Source organism: Ascidia mentula, chromosome 4 (genome assembly GCF_947561715.1).
Source record: "Ascidia mentula chromosome 4, kaAscMent1.1, whole genome shotgun sequence".
Classification (NCBI taxonomy): Eukaryota; Metazoa; Chordata; class Ascidiacea; order Phlebobranchia; family Ascidiidae; genus Ascidia; species Ascidia mentula.
Genome location: NC_138569.1, coordinates 14,064,314 through 14,080,408, shown reverse-complemented (window position 1 = coordinate 14,080,408; position 16,095 = coordinate 14,064,314). Strand labels below are relative to the sequence as shown.

Sequence of the window (16,095 nt, the reverse complement as noted above, 5' to 3'; positions counted from 1 at the left end):
AGCAACGAAATTGATTGAAACTATAGTGCTAAGTTTTACCTCATTACTTGATCTTTCCAAAAATGTCAACCACTGCAGCTGGAAAGAATAGTTGACAATTATCACAAGCATAAATGTGTCAGATCCACAACGATGATTGAATCAACAAAAAACGCTTTTTGCTGATTGAGAATTGACAGAGGGCAACAAGATATTGCGCGAGCATAATCTTTTCAGTGCCATCGTCCGATTGAAAGTGGAGTGGATCGCAAGTTACACAAAGGTTTATTTCCTACTTTCTAGTCACGTGAACATCATCTCAGACGTGCATATCCGTCAAAACAATCCTCCCCGTCGGGGAATCGAACCCCGGTCTCCCGCGTGACAGGCGGGGATACTCACCACTATACTAACGAGGACATGCAAAGGATCGTATGGTGACTGTGCAAACTTTTTCACATGCAATCACACATCAGCTCAAGCATTGCATTGTGTTGGTTTCGTCGGTCAGAAAATAATTTTTTGTTGTTTTTTCACGAATTACTTTTTAACAATATAACCCAAAGTATATTAAACGATATACAACCACGGCTCGTTGGTCTAGGGGTATGATTCTCGCTTTGGGTGCGAGAGGTCCCGGGTTCAAATCCCGGACGAGCCCGAAGTTCTTTGAAGCCTCTTTTGTTGAAATAAGAGCATGCTTAGATTGTCAGTGACCCAGTTTGCGACGACTCTTTGAAATTCCAGTTGGTTGGCACGTTTCGCAAGCGAGCGAAAAGATGAAGCGGACACGGGGCGCCGATAAGAAACTTGAAGGTTATTCAGAAAAACAACACTGAGATAACGCGCGTTGATGGATGATGAAAGAACTCAATGGCGAGTTTCTCTCTTTTTTTCTACTTCCACTCTTCAACAATTAATATAAAATGGCTGCCACAAAAGTTGGATCCATTAACAACTCGCATCAACTCCTATTGGACAAAACAAGAATATATTTTTACTTTGAAACGCGCAATACATCACGAGCAAGTAATGCATACATTCGTCGAAAGTGAAGAAGTTCTTCTTCTCAGCATGGTAAGTGGCCCAAAAGCATGTAAATTATGTAAAGTTTCGAAAATTGACTATTAAATTGGTCAAGAGATCTATCGACGATTGTTTGACAAGTTTCTTTTTGCATGTGTGCAGGTCCTGAAAGAAACGCTTCAGGTTGACTCTCGACCAAGAAGAATCATCACTAAATTTTCAAAGCGCACAACTAGCCAGAAAGTATGTGTCTTTCCACCGGAGCTAAACTGCAGCACTCCAAAGTCAAGAAAACGATCCCGCCTCGATGATGATGCCGACTCTTCGTCTCAACGTAACAGTATTACGCAGGATCGCCACCACAATCCCACAAGCAAGCGTATACGAAAATGTGAAAGAATCTTTACAAATGCAAGCCGACCATCAACAAATTCTTCAAGTGTCCCGCTGTCAAGAATTTCAGCATTCATACCCATATCGGACGTCGATTCCAGTCCTAAATCGTCCTCTTCGTGCGCCTCACTTATGTCTAAAGTGCTCCGAAAGCAACACGGCAGACATTGTCGGCATTTGATGAGGGCCTGTGCGTAATAAGAGGTTTATTACCTGCGCCAAACAAACGTGGTTGTACAACGAAAAGTTTCATCTCGTTCACTCGTGAATCTCGCGTATTTATCACCATACGTTGTTGCCATTTTTATCCGCCCATGCAATATCTGCGTTGACATTACTGTGCAGGAAATGTATACACGCATTCTTCTTCTTACCAGTGCTGACATTATATTTGCTATTGTTCCTTTTAAATAAATTATGAACATGAAATAAGCACGATTCGGCCATTCGGCATGTGACAAATGCAATGGAATATATTTCTGATAAAATTTCTCCCCGTCGGGGAATCGAACCCCGGTCTCCCGCGTGACAGGCGGGGATACTTACCACTATACTAACGAGGACTGAAGCACATGTCCAACAATCTGACATTTAATCTAAATCACTGTGTCTTGGCTAACAAAAAGCATACGCAACTCCAGCGTCTTCAAAAGATAAGGCACATTTGGAACGGACAATATTCCGTGACAACGAAAAATTGACAAAGGATTAAGGATCCATGTATACCCAGATTTTGTGCCGAAGCAACGAAATTGATTGAAACTATAGTGCTAAGTTTTACCTCATTACTTGATCTTTCCAAAAATGTCAACCACTGCAGCTGGAAAGAATAGTTGACAATTATCACAAGCATAAATGTGTCAGATCCACAACGATGATTGAATCAACAAAAAACGCTTTTTGCTGATTGAGAATTGACAGAGGGCAACAAGATATTGCGCGAGCATAATCTTTTCAGTGCCATCGTCCGATTGAAAGTGGAGTGGATCGCAAGTTACACAAAGGTTTATTTCCTACTTTCTAGTCACGTGAACATCATCTCAGACGTGCATATCCGTCAAAACAATCCTCCCCGTCGGGGAATCGAACCCCGGTCTCCCGCGTGACAGGCGGGGATACTCACCACTATACTAACGAGGACATGCAAAGGATCGTATGGTGACTGTGCAAACTTTTTCACATGCAATCACACATCAGCTCAAGCATTGCATTGTGTTGGTTTCGTCGGTCAGAAAATAATTTTTTGTTGTTTTTTCACGAATTACTTTTTAACAATATAACCCAAAGTATATTAAACGATATACAACCACGGCTCGTTGGTCTAGGGGTATGATTCTCGCTTTGGGTGCGAGAGGTCCCGGGTTCAAATCCCGGACGAGCCCGAAGTTCTTTGAAGCCTCTTTTGTTGAAATAAGAGCATGCTTAGATTGTCAGTGACCCAGTTTGCGACGACTCTTTGAAATTCCAGTTGGTTGGCACGTTTCGCAAGCGAGCGAAAAGATGAAGCGGACACGGGGCGCCGATAAGAAACTTGAAGGTTATTCAGAAAAACAACACTGAGATAACGCGCGTTGATGGATGATGAAAGAACTCAATGGCGAGTTTCTCTCTTTTTTTCTACTTCCACTCTTCAACAATTAATATAAAATGGCTGCCACAAAAGTTGGATCCATTAACAACTCGCATCAACTCCTATTGGACAAAACAAGAATATATTTTTACTTTGAAACGCGCAATACATCACGAGCAAGTAATGCATACATTCGTCGAAAGTGAAGAAGTTCTTCTTCTCAGCATGGTAAGTGGCCCAAAAGCATGTAAATTATGTAAAGTTTCGAAAATTGACTATTAAATTGGTCAAGAGATCTATCGACGATTGTTTGACAAGTTTCTTTTTGCATGTGTGCAGGTCCTGAAAGAAACGCTTCAGGTTGACTCTCGACCAAGAAGAATCATCACTAAATTTTCAAAGCGCACAACTAGCCAGAAAGTATGTGTCTTTCCACCGGAGCTAAACTGCAGCACTCCAAAGTCAAGAAAACGATCCCGCCTCGATGATGATGCCGACTCTTCGTCTCAACGTAACAGTATTACGCAGGATCGCCACCACAATCCCACAAGCAAGCGTATACGAAAATGTGAAAGAATCTTTACAAATGCAAGCCGACCATCAACAAATTCTTCAAGTGTCCCGCTGTCAAGAATTTCAGCATTCATACCCATATCGGACGTCGATTCCAGTCCTAAATCGTCCTCTTCGTGCGCCTCACTTATGTCTAAAGTGCTCCGAAAGCAACACGGCAGACATTGTCGGCATTTGATGAGGGCCTGTGCGTAATAAGAGGTTTATTACCTGCGCCAAACAAACGTGGTTGTACAACGAAAAGTTTCATCTCGTTCACTCGTGAATCTCGCGTATTTATCACCATACGTTGTTGCCATTTTTATCCGCCCATGCAATATCTGCGTTGACATTACTGTGCAGGAAATGTATACACGCATTCTTCTTCTTACCAGTGCTGACATTATATTTGCTATTGTTCCTTTTAAATAAATTATGAACATGAAATAAGCACGATTCGGCCATTCGGCATGTGACAAATGCAATGGAATATATTTCTGATAAAATTTCTCCCCGTCGGGGAATCGAACCCCGGTCTCCCGCGTGACAGGCGGGGATACTTACCACTATACTAACGAGGACTGAAGCACATGTCCAACAATCTGACATTTAATCTAAATCACTGTGTCTTGGCTAACAAAAAGCATACGCAACTCCAGCGTCTTCAAAAGATAAGGCACATTTGGAACGGACAATATTCCGTGACAACGAAAAATTGACAAAGGATTAAGGATCCATGTATACCCAGATTTTGTGCCGAAGCAACGAAATTGATTGAAACTATAGTGCTAAGTTTTACCTCATTACTTGATCTTTCCAAAAATGTCAACCACTGCAGCTGGAAAGAATAGTTGACAATTATCACAAGCATAAATGTGTCAGATCCACAACGATGATTGATTCAACAAAAAACGCTTTTTGCTGATTGAGAATTGACAGAGGGCAACAAGATATTGCGCGAGCATAATCTTTTCAGTGCCATCGTCCGATTGAAAGTGGAGTGGATCGCAAGTTACACAAAGGTTTATTTCCTACTTTCTAGTCACGTGAACATCATCTCAGACGTGCATATCCGTCAAAACAATCCTCCCCGTCGGGGAATCGAACCCCGGTCTCCCGCGTGACAGGCGGGGATACTCACCACTATACTAACGAGGACATGCCAAGGATCGTATGGTGACTGTGCAAACTTTTTCACATGCAATCACACATCAGCTCAAGCATTGCATTGTGTTGGTTTCGTCGGTCAGAAAATAATTTTTTGTTATTTTTTAAAGAATTACTTTTTAACAATATAACCCAAAGTATATTAAACGATATACAACCACGGCTCGTTGGTCTAGGGGTATGATTCTCGCTTTGGGTGCGAGAGGTCCCGGGTTCAAATCCCGGACGAGCCCGAAGTTCTTTGAAGCCTCTTTTGTTGAAATAAGAGCATGCTTAGATTGTCAGTGATGCAGTTTGCGACGACTCTTTGAAATTCCAGTTGGTTGGCACGTTTCGCAAGCGAGCGAAAAGATGAAGCGGACACGGGGCGCCGATAAGAAACTTGAAGGTTATTCAGAAAAACAACACTGAGATAACGCGCGTTGATGGATGATGAAAGAACTCAATGGCGAGTTTCTCTCTTTTTTTCTACTTCCACTCTTCAACAATTAATATAAAATGGCTGCCACAAAAGTTGGATCCATTAACAACTCGCATCAACTCCTATTGGACAAAACAAGAATATATTTTTACTTTGAAACGCGCAATACATCACGAGCAAGTAATGCATACATTCGTCGAAAGTGAAGAAGTTCTTCTTCTCAGCATGGTAAGTGGCCCAAAAGCATGTAAATTATGTAAAGTTTCGAAAATTGACTATTAAATTGGTCAAGAGATCTATCGACGATTGTTTGACAAGTTTCTTTTTGCATGTGTGCAGGTCCTGAAAGAAACGCTTCAGGTTGACTCTCGACCAAGAAGAATCATCACTAAAGTTTCAAAGCGCACAACTAGCCAGAAAGTATGTGTCTTTCCACCGGAGCTAAACTGCAGCACTCCAAAGTCAAGAAAACGATCCCGCCTCGATGATGATGCCGACTCTTCGTCTCAACGTAACAGTATTACGCAGGATCGCCACCACAATCCCACAAGCAAGCGTATACGAAAATGTGAAAGAATCTTTACAAATGCAAGCCGACCATCAACAAATTCTTCAAGTGTCCCGCTGTCAAGAATTTCAGCATTCATACCCATATCGGACGTCGATTCCAGTCCTAAATCGTCCTCTTCGTGCGCCTCACTTATGTCTAAAGTGCTCCGAAAGCAACACGACAGACATTGTCGGCATTTGATGAGGGCCTGTGCGTAATAAGAGGTTTATTACCTGCGCCAAACAAACGTGGTTGTACAACGAAAAGTTTCATCTCGTTCACTCGTGAATCTCGCGTATTTATCACCATACGTTGTTGCCATTTTTATCCGCCCATGCAATATCTGCGTTGACATTACTGTGCAGGAAATCTATACACGCATTCTTCTTCTTACCAGTGCTGACATTATATTTGCTATTGTTCCTTTTAAATAAATTATGAACATGAAATAAGCACGATTCGGCCATTCGGCATGTGACAAATGCAATGGAATATATTTCTGATAAAATTTCTCCCCGTCGGGGAATCGAACCCCGGTCTCCCGCGTGACAGGCGGGGATACTTACCACTATACTAACGAGGACTGAAGCACATGTCCAACAATCTGACATTTAATCTAAATCACTGTGTCTTGGCTAACAAAAAGCATACGCAACTCCAGCGTCTTCAAAAGATAAGGCACATTTGGAACGGACAATATTCCGTGACAACGAAAAATTGACAAAGGATTAAGGATACATGTATACACAGATTTTGTGCCGAAGCAACGAAATTGATTGAAACTATACTGCTAAGTTTTACCTCATTACTTGATCTTTCCAAAAATGTCAACCACTGCAGCTGGAAAGAATAGTTGACAATTATCACAAGCATAAATGTGTCACATCCACAACGATGATTGATTCAACAAAAAACGCTTTTTGCTGATTGAGAATTGACAGAGGGCAACAAGATATTGCGCGAGCATAATCTTTTCAGTGCCATCGTCCGATTGAAAGTGGAGTGGATCGCAAGTTACACAAAGGTTTATTTCCTACTTTCTAGTCACGTGAACATCATCTCAGACGTGCATATCCGTCAAAACAATCCTCCCCGTCGGGGAATCGAACCCCGGTCTCCCGCGTGACAGGCGGGGATACTCACCACTATACTAACGAGGACATGCCAAGGATCGTATGGTGACTGTGCAAACTTTTTCACATGCAATCACACATCAGCTCAAGCATTGCATTGTGTTGGTTTCGTCGGTCAGAAAATAATTTTTTGTTGTTTTTTCACGAATTACTTTTTAACAATATAACCCAAAGTATATTAAACGATATACAACCACGGCTCGTTGGTCTAGGGGTATGATTCTCGCTTTGGGTGCGAGAGGTCCCGGGTTCAAATCCCGGACGAGCCCGAAGTTCTTTGAAGCCTCTTTTGTTGAAATAAGTGCATGCTTAGATTGTCAGTGACGCAGTTTGCGACGATTCTTTGAAATTCCTGTTGGTTGGCACGTTTCGCAAGCGAGCGAAAAGATGAAGCGGACACGGGGCGCCGATAAGAAACTTGAAGGTTATTCAGAAAAACAACACTGAGATAACGCGCGTTGATGGATGATGAAAGAACTCAATGGCGAGTTTCTCTCTTTTTTTCTACTTCCACTCTTCAACAATTAATATAAAATGGCTGCCACAAAAGTTGGATCCACTTACAACTCGCATCAACTCCTATTGGACAAAACAAGAATATATTTTTACTTTGAAACGCGCAATACATCACGAGCAAGTAATGCATACATTCGTCGAAAGTGAAGAAGTTCTTCTTCTCAGCATGGTAAGTGGCCCAAAAGCATGTAAATTATGTAAAGTTTCGAAAATTGACTATTAAATTGGTCAAGAGATCTATCGACGATTGTTTGACAAGTTTCTTTTTGCATGTGTGCAGGTCCTGAAAGAAACGCTTCAGGTTGACTCTCGACCAAGAAGAATCATCACTAAAGTTTCAAAGCGCACAACTAGCCAGAAAGTATGTGTCTTTCCACCGGAGCTAAACTGCAGCACTCCAAAGTCAAGAAAACGATCCCGCCTCGATGATGATGCCGACTCTTCGTCTCAACGTAACAGTATTACGCAGGATCGCCACCACAATCCCACAAGCAAGCGTATACGAAAATGTGAAAGAATCTTTACAAATGCAAGCCGACCATCAACAAATTCTTCAAGTGTCCCGCTGTCAAGAATTTCAGCATTCATACCCATATCGGACGTCGATTCCAGTCCTAAATCGTCCTCTTCGTGCGCCTCACTTATGTCTAAAGTGCTCCGAAAGCAACACGACAGACATTGTCGGCATTTGATGAGGGCCTGTGCGTAATAAGAGGTTTATTACCTGCGCCAAACAAACGTGGTTGTACAACGAAAAGTTTCATCTCGTTCACTCGTGAATCTCGCGTATTTATCACCATACGTTGTTGCCATTTTTATCCGCCCATGCAATATCTGCGTTGACATTACTGTGCAGGAAATGTATACACGCATTCTTCTTCTTACCAGTGCTGACATTATATTTGCTATTGTTCCTTTTAAATAAATTATGAACATGAAATAAGCACGATTCGGCCATTCGGCATGTGACAAATGCAATGGAATATATTTCTGATAAAATTTCTCCCCGTCGGGGAATCGAACCCCGGTCTCCCGCGTGACAGGCGGGGATACTTACCACTATACTAACGAGGACTGAAGCACATGTCCAACAATCTGACATTTAATCTAAATCACTGTGTCTTGGCTAACAAAAAGCATACGCAACTCCAGCGTCTTCAAAAGATAAGGCACATTTGGAACGGACAATATTCCGTGACAACGAAAAATTGACAAAGGATTAAGGATACATGTATACACAGATTTTGTGCCGAAGCAACGAAATTGATTGAAACTATACTGCTAAGTTTTACCTCATTACTTGATCTTTCCAAAAATGTCAACCACTGCAGCTGGAAAGAATAGTTGACAATTATCACAAGCATAAATGTGTCACATCCACAACGATGATTGATTCAACAAAAAACGCTTTTTGCTGATTGAGAATTGACAAAGGGCAACAAGATATTGCGCGAGCATAATCTTTTCAGTGCCATCGTCCGATTGAAAGTGGAGTGGATCGCAAGTTACACAAAGTTTTATTTCCTACTTTCTAGTCACGTGAACATCATCTCAGACGTGCATATCGGTCAAAACAATCCTCCCCGTCGGGGAATCGAACCCCGGTCTCCCGCGTGACAGGCGGGGATACTCACCACTATACTAACGAGGACATGCCAAGGATCGTATGGTGACTGTGCAAACTTTTTCACATGCAATCACACATCAGCTCAAGCATTGCATTGTGTTGGTTTCGTCGGTCAGAAAATAATTTTTTGTTGTTTTTTCACGAATTACTTTTTAACAATATAACCCAAAGTATATTAAACGATATACAACCACGGCTCGTTGGTCTAGGGGTATGATTCTCGCTTTGGGTGCGAGAGGTCCCGGGTTCAAATCCCGGACGAGCCCGAAGTTGTTTGAAGCCTCTTTTGTATAAGTGCATGCTTAGATTGTCAGTGACGCAGTTTGCGACGACTCTTTGAAATTCCTGTTGGTTGGCACGTTTCGCAAGCGAGCGAAAAGATGAAGCGGACACGGGGCGCCGATAAGAAACTTGAAGGTTATTCAGAAAAACAACACTGAGATAACGCGCGAGGGCCTGTGCGTAATAAGAGGTTTATTACCTGCGCCAAACAAACGTGGTTGTACAACGAAAAGTTTCATCTCGTTCACTCGTGAATCTCGCGTATTTATCACCATACGTTGTTGCCATTTTTATCCGCCCATTCAATATCTGCGTTGACATTACTGTGCAGGAAATCTATACACGCATTCTTCTTCTTACCAGTGCTGACATTATATTTGCTATTGTTCCTTTTAAATAAATTATGAACATGAAATAAGCACGATTCGGCCATTCGGCATGTGACAAATGCAATGGAATATATTTCTGATAAAATTTCTCCCCGTCGGGGAATCGAACCCCGGTCTCCCGCGTGACAGGCGGGGATACTTACCACTATACTAACGAGGACTGAAGCACATGTCCAACAATCTGACATTTAATCTAAATCACTGTGTCTTGGCTAACAAAAAGCATACGCAACTCCAGCGTCTTCAAAAGATAAGGCACATTTGGAACGGACAATATTCCGTGACAACGAAAAATTGACAAAGGATTAAGGATACATGTATACACAGATTTTGTGCCGAAGCAACGAAATTGATTGAAACTATACTGCTAAGTTTTACCTCATTACTTGATCTTTCCAAAAATGTCAACCACTGCAGCTGGAAAGAATAGTTGACAATTATCACAAGCATAAATGTGTCACATCCACAACGATGATTGATTCAACAAAAAACGCTTTTTGCTGATTGAGAATTGACAAAGGGCAACAAGATATTGCGCGAGCATAATCTTTTCAGTGCCATCGTCCGATTGAAAGTGGAGTGGATCGCAAGTTACACAAAGGTTTATTTCCTACTTTCTAGTCACGTGAACATCATCTCAGACGTGCATATCGGTCAAAACAATCCTCCCCGTCGGGGAATCGAACCCCGGTCTCCCGCGTGACAGGCGGGGATACTCACCACTATACTAACGAGGACATGCCAAGGATCGTATGGTGACTGTGCAAACTTTTTCACATGCAATCACACATCAGCTCAAGCATTGCATTGTGTTGGTTTCGTCGGTCAGAAAATAATTTTTTGTTGTTTTTTCACGAATTACTTTTTAACAATATAACCCAAAGTATATTAAACGATATACAACCACGGCTCGTTGGTCTAGGGGTATGATTCTCGCTTTGGGTGCGAGAGGTCCCGGGTTCAAATCCCGGACGAGCCCGAAGTTCTTTGAAGCCTCTTTTGTATAAGTGCATGCTTAGATTGTCAGTGACGCAGTTTGCGACGACTCTTTGAAATTCCTGTTGGTTGGCACGTTTCGCAAGCGAGCGAAAAGATGAAGCGGACACGGGGCGCCGATAAGAAACTTGAAGGTTATTCAGAAAAACAACACTGAGATAACGCGCGTTGATGGATGATGAAAGAACTCAATGGCGAGTTTCTCTCTTTTTTTCTACTTCCACTCTTCAACAATTAATATAAAATGGCTGCAACAAAAGTTGGATCCATTAACAACTCGCATCAACTCCTATTGGACAAAACAAGAATATATTTTTACTTTGAAACGCGCAATACATCACGAGCAAGTAATGCATACATTCGTCGAAAGTGAAGAAGTTCTTCTTCTCAGCATGGTAAGTGGCCCAAAAGCATGTAAATTATGTAAAGTTTCGAAAATTGACTATTAAATTGGTCAAGAGATCTATCGACGATTGTTTGACAAGTTTCTTTTTGCATGTGTGCAGGTCCTGAAAGAAACGCTTCAGGTTGACTCTCGACCAAGAAGAATCATCACTAAAGTTTCAAAGCGCACAACTAGCCAGAAAGTATGTGTCTTTCCACCGGAGCTAAACTGCAGCACTCCAAAGTCAAGAAAACGATCCCGCCTCGATGATGATGCCGACTCTTCGTCTCAACGTAACAGTATTACGCAGGATCGCCACCACAATCCCACAAGCAAGCGTATACGAAAATGTGAAAGAATCTTTACAAATGCAAGCCGACCATCAACAAATCCTTCAAGTGTCCCACTGTCAAGAATTTCAGCATTCATACCCATATCGGACGTCGATTGCAGTCCTAAATCGTCCTCTTCGTGCGCCTCACTTATGTCTAAAGTGCTCCGAAAGCAACACGGCAGACATTGTCGGCATTTGATGAGGGCCTGTGCGTAATAAGAGGTTTATTACCTGCGCCAAACAAACGTGGTTGTACAACGAAAAGTTTCATCTCGTTCACTCGTGAATCTCGCGTATTTATCACCATACGTTGTTGCCATTTTTATCCGCCCATGCAATATCTGCGTTGACATTACTGTGCAGGAAATCTATACACGCATTCTTCTTCTTACCAGTGCTGACATTATATTTGCTATTGTTCCTTTTAAATAAATTATGAACATGAAATAAGCACGATTCGGCCATTCGGCATGTGACAAATGCAATGGAATATATTTCTGATAAAATTTCTCCCCGTCGGGGAATCGAACCCCGGTCTCCCGCGTGACAGGCGGGGATACTTACCACTATACTAACGAGGACTGAAGCACATGTCCAACAATCTGACATTTAATCTAAATCACTGTGTCTTGGCTAACAAAAAGCATACGCAACTCCAGCGTCTTCAAAAGATAAGGCACATTTGGAACGGACAATATTCCGTGACAACGAAAAATTGACAAAGGATTAAGGATACATGTATACACAGATTTTGTGCCGAAGCAACGAAATTGATTGAAACTATACTGCTAAGTTTTACCTCATTACTTGATCTTTCCAAAAATGTCAACCACTGCAGCTGGAAAGAATAGTTGACAATTATCACAAGCATAAATGTGTCACATCCACAACGATGATTGATTCAACAAAAAACGCTTTTTGCTGATTGAGAATTGACAAAGGGCAACAAGATATTGCGCGAGCATAATCTTTTCAGTGCCATCGTCCGATTGAAAGTGGAGTGGATCGCAAGTTACACAAAGTTTTATTTCCTACTTTCTAGTCACGTGAACATCATCTCAGACGTGCATATCGGTCAAAACAATCCTCCCCGTCGGGGAATCGAACCCCGGTCTCCCGCGTGACAGGCGGGGATACTCACCACTATACTAACGAGGACATGCCAAGGATCGTATGGTGACTGTGCAAACTTTTTCACATGCAATCACACATCAGCTCAAGCATTGCATTGTGTTGGTTTCGTCGGTCAGAAAATAATTTTTTGTTGTTTTTTCACGAATTACTTTTTAACAATATAACCCAAAGTATATTAAACGATATACAACCACGGCTCGTTGGTCTAGGGGTATGATTCTCGCTTTGGGTGCGAGAGGTCCCGGGTTCAAATCCCGGACGAGCCCGAAGTTGTTTGAAGCCTCTTTTGTATAAGTGCATGCTTAGATTGTCAGTGACGCAGTTTGCGACGACTCTTTGAAATTCCTGTTGGTTGGCACGTTTCGCAAGCGAGCGAAAAGATGAAGCGGACACGGGGCGCCGATAAGAAACTTGAAGGTTATTCAGAAAAACAACACTGAGATAACGCGCGAGGGCCTGTGCGTAATAAGAGGTTTATTACCTGCGCCAAACAAACGTGGTTGTACAACGAAAAGTTTCATCTCGTTCACTCGTGAATCTCGCGTATTTATCACCATACGTTGTTGCCATTTTTATCCGCCCATGCAATATCTGCGTTGACATTACTGTGCAGGAAATCTATACACGCATTCTTCTTCTTACCAGTGCTGACATTATATTTGCTATTGTTCCTTTTAAATAAATTATGAACATGAAATAAGCACGATTCGGCCATTCGGCATGTGACAAATGCAATGGAATATATTTCTGATAAAATTTCTCCCCGTCGGGGAATCGAACCCCGGTCTCCCGCGTGACAGGCGGGGATACTTACCACTATACTAACGAGGACTGAAGCACATGTCCAACAATCTGACATTTAATCTAAATCACTGTGTCTTGGCTAACAAAAAGCATACGCAACTCCAGCGTCTTCAAAAGATAAGGCACATTTGGAACGGACAATATTCCGTGACAACGAAAAATTGACAAAGGATTAAGGATACATGTATACACAGATTTTGTGCCGAAGCAACGAAATTGATTGAAACTATACTGCTAAGTTTTACCTCATTACTTGATCTTTCCAAAAATGTCAACCACTGCAGCTGGAAAGAATAGTTGACAATTATCACAAGCATAAATGTGTCACATCCACAACGATGATTGATTCAACAAAAAACGCTTTTTGCTGATTGAGAATTGACAAAGGGCAACAAGATATTGCGCGAGCATAATCTTTTCAGTGCCATCGTCCGATTGAAAGTGGAGTGGATCGCAAGTTACACAAAGGTTTATTTCCTACTTTCTAGTCACGTGAACATCATCTCAGACGTGCATATCGGTCAAAACAATCCTCCCCGTCGGGGAATCGAACCCCGGTCTCCCGCGTGACAGGCGGGGATACTCACCACTATACTAACGAGGACATGCCAAGGATCGTATGGTGACTGTGCAAACTTTTTCACATGCAATCACACATCAGCTCAAGCATTGCATTGTGTTGGTTTCGTCGGTCAGAAAATAATTTTTTGTTGTTTTTTCACGAATTACTTTTTAACAATATAACCCAAAGTATATTAAACGATATACAACCACGGCTCGTTGGTCTAGGGGTATGATTCTCGCTTTGGGTGCGAGAGGTCCCGGGTTCAAATCCCGGACGAGCCCGAAGTTGTTTGAAGCCTCTTTTGTATAAGTGCATGCTTAGATTGTCAGTGACGCAGTTTGCGACGACTCTTTGAAATTCCTGTTGGTTGGCACGTTTCGCAAGCGAGCGAAAAGATGAAGCGGACACGGGGCGCCGATAAGAAACTTGAAGGTTATTCAGAAAAACAACACTGAGATAACGCGCGTTGATGGATGATGAAAGAACTCAATGGCGAGTTTCTCTCTTTTTTTCTACTTCCACTCTTCAACAATTAATATAAAATGGCTGCAACAAAAGTTGGATCCATTAACAACTCGCATCAACTCCTATTGGACAAAACAAGAATATATTTTTACTTTGAAACGCGCAATACATCACGAGCAAGTAATGCATACATTCGTCGAAAGTGAAGAAGTTCTTCTTCTCAGCATGGTAAGTGGCCCAAAAGCATGTAAATTATGTAAAGTTTCGAAAATTGACTATTAAATTGGTCAAGAGATCTATCGACGATTGTTTGACAAGTTTCTTTTTGCATGTGTGCAGGTCCTGAAAGAAACGCTTCAGGTTGACTCTCGACCAAGAAGAATCATCACTAAAGTTTCAAAGCGCACAACTAGCCAGAAAGTATGTGTCTTTCCACCGGAGCTAAACTGCAGCACTCCAAAGTCAAGAAAACGATCCCGCCTCGATGATGATGCCGACTCTTCGTCTCAACGTAACAGTATTACGCAGGATCGCCACCACAATCCCACAAGCAAGCGTATACGAAAATGTGAAAGAATCTTTACAAATGCAAGCCGACCATCAACAAATCCTTCAAGTGTCCCACTGTCAAGAATTTCAGCATTCATACCCATATCGGACGTCGATTGCAGTCCTAAATCGTCCTCTTCGTGCGCCTCACTTATGTCTAAAGTGCTCCGAAAGCAACACGGCAGACATTGTCGGCATTTGATGAGGGCCTGTGCGTAATAAGAGGTTTATTACCTGCGCCAAACAAACGTGGTTGTACAACGAAAAGTTTCATCTCGTTCACTCGTGAATCTCGCGTATTTGTCACCATACGTTGTTGCCATTTTTATCCGCCCATGCAATATCTGCGTTGACATTACTGTGCTGGAAATGTATACACGCATTCTTCTTCTTGCCAGTGCTGACATTATATTTGCTATTGTTCCTTTTAAATAAATTATGAACATGAAATAAGGACGATTCGGCCATTCGGCATGTGACAAATGCAATGGAATATATTTCTGATAAAATTTCTCCCCGTCGGGGAATCGAACCCCGGTCTCCCGCGTGACAGGCGGGGATACTTACCACTATACTAACGAGGACTGAAGCACATGTCCAACAATCTGACATTTAATCTAAATCACTGTGTCTTGGCTAACAAAAAGCATACGCAACTCCAGCGTCTTCAAAAGATAAGGCACATTTGGAACGGACAATATTCCGTGACAACGAAAAATTGACAAAGGATTAAGGATACATGTATACACAGATTTTGTGCCGAAGCAACGAAATTGATTGAAACTATACTGCTAAGTTTTACCTCATTACTTGATCTTTCCAAAAATGTCAACCACTGCAGCTGGAAAGAATAGTTGACAATTATCACAAGCATAAATGTGTCAGATCCACAACGATAATTGATTCAACAAAAAACGCTTTTTGCTGATTGAGAATTGACAGAGGGCAACAAGATATTGCGCGAGCATAATCTTTTCAGTGCCATCGTCCGATTGAAAGTGGAGTGGATCGCAAGTTACACAAAGGTTTATTTCCTACTTTCTAGTCACGTGAACATCATCTCAGACGTGCATATCCGTCAAAACAATCCTCCCCGTCGGGGAATCGAACCCCGGTCTCCCGCGTGACAGGCGGGGATACTCACCACTATACTAACGAGGACATGCCAAGGATCGTATGGTGACTGTGCAAACTTTTTCACATGCAATCACACATCAGCTCAAGCATTGCATTGTGTTGGTTTCGTCGGTCAGAAAAT

General features: G+C 42.1%; 25 non-coding genes across 25 annotated transcripts; 8 read left to right on the top strand and 17 right to left on the bottom strand.

Moving 5' to 3' along the window:
* Nucleotides 1-326: 326 nt before the first annotated feature.
* Trnad-guc (transfer RNA aspartic acid (anticodon GUC)) lies at nucleotides 327-398 on the bottom strand. The gene has a single exon. It is a non-coding gene; the product is annotated as a tRNA-Asp (tRNA).
* Nucleotides 399-568: 170 nt separating this feature from the next.
* Trnap-ugg (transfer RNA proline (anticodon UGG)) lies at nucleotides 569-640 on the top strand. The gene has a single exon. It is a non-coding gene; the product is annotated as a tRNA-Pro (tRNA).
* Nucleotides 641-1,889: 1,249 nt separating this feature from the next.
* On the bottom strand, nucleotides 1,890-1,961 carry Trnad-guc (transfer RNA aspartic acid (anticodon GUC)). Its single transcript has one exon. It is a non-coding gene; the product is annotated as a tRNA-Asp (tRNA).
* A 505-nt stretch (nucleotides 1,962-2,466) lies between these two features.
* Trnad-guc (transfer RNA aspartic acid (anticodon GUC)) lies at nucleotides 2,467-2,538 on the bottom strand. The gene has a single exon. It is a non-coding gene; the product is annotated as a tRNA-Asp (tRNA).
* Nucleotides 2,539-2,708: 170 nt separating this feature from the next.
* Trnap-ugg (transfer RNA proline (anticodon UGG)) lies at nucleotides 2,709-2,780 on the top strand. The gene has a single exon. It is a non-coding gene; the product is annotated as a tRNA-Pro (tRNA).
* A 1,249-nt stretch (nucleotides 2,781-4,029) lies between these two features.
* Nucleotides 4,030-4,101, bottom strand: Trnad-guc (transfer RNA aspartic acid (anticodon GUC)). The gene has a single exon. It is a non-coding gene; the product is annotated as a tRNA-Asp (tRNA).
* Nucleotides 4,102-4,606: 505 nt separating this feature from the next.
* Trnad-guc (transfer RNA aspartic acid (anticodon GUC)) lies at nucleotides 4,607-4,678 on the bottom strand. The gene has a single exon. It is a non-coding gene; the product is annotated as a tRNA-Asp (tRNA).
* Nucleotides 4,679-4,848: 170 nt separating this feature from the next.
* Trnap-ugg (transfer RNA proline (anticodon UGG)) lies at nucleotides 4,849-4,920 on the top strand. Its single transcript has one exon. It is a non-coding gene; the product is annotated as a tRNA-Pro (tRNA).
* Nucleotides 4,921-6,169: 1,249 nt separating this feature from the next.
* Trnad-guc (transfer RNA aspartic acid (anticodon GUC)) lies at nucleotides 6,170-6,241 on the bottom strand. The gene has a single exon. It is a non-coding gene; the product is annotated as a tRNA-Asp (tRNA).
* Nucleotides 6,242-6,746: 505 nt separating this feature from the next.
* On the bottom strand, nucleotides 6,747-6,818 carry Trnad-guc (transfer RNA aspartic acid (anticodon GUC)). Its single transcript has one exon. It is a non-coding gene; the product is annotated as a tRNA-Asp (tRNA).
* A 170-nt stretch (nucleotides 6,819-6,988) lies between these two features.
* Trnap-ugg (transfer RNA proline (anticodon UGG)) lies at nucleotides 6,989-7,060 on the top strand. The gene has a single exon. It is a non-coding gene; the product is annotated as a tRNA-Pro (tRNA).
* Nucleotides 7,061-8,309: 1,249 nt separating this feature from the next.
* Trnad-guc (transfer RNA aspartic acid (anticodon GUC)) lies at nucleotides 8,310-8,381 on the bottom strand. The gene has a single exon. It is a non-coding gene; the product is annotated as a tRNA-Asp (tRNA).
* A 505-nt stretch (nucleotides 8,382-8,886) lies between these two features.
* Nucleotides 8,887-8,958, bottom strand: Trnad-guc (transfer RNA aspartic acid (anticodon GUC)). Its single transcript has one exon. It is a non-coding gene; the product is annotated as a tRNA-Asp (tRNA).
* Nucleotides 8,959-9,128: 170 nt separating this feature from the next.
* On the top strand, nucleotides 9,129-9,200 carry Trnap-ugg (transfer RNA proline (anticodon UGG)). Its single transcript has one exon. It is a non-coding gene; the product is annotated as a tRNA-Pro (tRNA).
* A 493-nt stretch (nucleotides 9,201-9,693) lies between these two features.
* Nucleotides 9,694-9,765, bottom strand: Trnad-guc (transfer RNA aspartic acid (anticodon GUC)). Its single transcript has one exon. It is a non-coding gene; the product is annotated as a tRNA-Asp (tRNA).
* A 505-nt stretch (nucleotides 9,766-10,270) lies between these two features.
* Nucleotides 10,271-10,342, bottom strand: Trnad-guc (transfer RNA aspartic acid (anticodon GUC)). The gene has a single exon. It is a non-coding gene; the product is annotated as a tRNA-Asp (tRNA).
* Nucleotides 10,343-10,512: 170 nt separating this feature from the next.
* Trnap-ugg (transfer RNA proline (anticodon UGG)) lies at nucleotides 10,513-10,584 on the top strand. Its single transcript has one exon. It is a non-coding gene; the product is annotated as a tRNA-Pro (tRNA).
* Nucleotides 10,585-11,829: 1,245 nt separating this feature from the next.
* Nucleotides 11,830-11,901, bottom strand: Trnad-guc (transfer RNA aspartic acid (anticodon GUC)). The gene has a single exon. It is a non-coding gene; the product is annotated as a tRNA-Asp (tRNA).
* Nucleotides 11,902-12,406: 505 nt separating this feature from the next.
* Trnad-guc (transfer RNA aspartic acid (anticodon GUC)) lies at nucleotides 12,407-12,478 on the bottom strand. Its single transcript has one exon. It is a non-coding gene; the product is annotated as a tRNA-Asp (tRNA).
* A 170-nt stretch (nucleotides 12,479-12,648) lies between these two features.
* Trnap-ugg (transfer RNA proline (anticodon UGG)) lies at nucleotides 12,649-12,720 on the top strand. Its single transcript has one exon. It is a non-coding gene; the product is annotated as a tRNA-Pro (tRNA).
* A 493-nt stretch (nucleotides 12,721-13,213) lies between these two features.
* Nucleotides 13,214-13,285, bottom strand: Trnad-guc (transfer RNA aspartic acid (anticodon GUC)). The gene has a single exon. It is a non-coding gene; the product is annotated as a tRNA-Asp (tRNA).
* A 505-nt stretch (nucleotides 13,286-13,790) lies between these two features.
* On the bottom strand, nucleotides 13,791-13,862 carry Trnad-guc (transfer RNA aspartic acid (anticodon GUC)). The gene has a single exon. It is a non-coding gene; the product is annotated as a tRNA-Asp (tRNA).
* A 170-nt stretch (nucleotides 13,863-14,032) lies between these two features.
* Nucleotides 14,033-14,104, top strand: Trnap-ugg (transfer RNA proline (anticodon UGG)). The gene has a single exon. It is a non-coding gene; the product is annotated as a tRNA-Pro (tRNA).
* A 1,245-nt stretch (nucleotides 14,105-15,349) lies between these two features.
* Trnad-guc (transfer RNA aspartic acid (anticodon GUC)) lies at nucleotides 15,350-15,421 on the bottom strand. Its single transcript has one exon. It is a non-coding gene; the product is annotated as a tRNA-Asp (tRNA).
* Nucleotides 15,422-15,926: 505 nt separating this feature from the next.
* On the bottom strand, nucleotides 15,927-15,998 carry Trnad-guc (transfer RNA aspartic acid (anticodon GUC)). The gene has a single exon. It is a non-coding gene; the product is annotated as a tRNA-Asp (tRNA).
* Nucleotides 15,999-16,095: the final 97 nt, after the last annotated feature.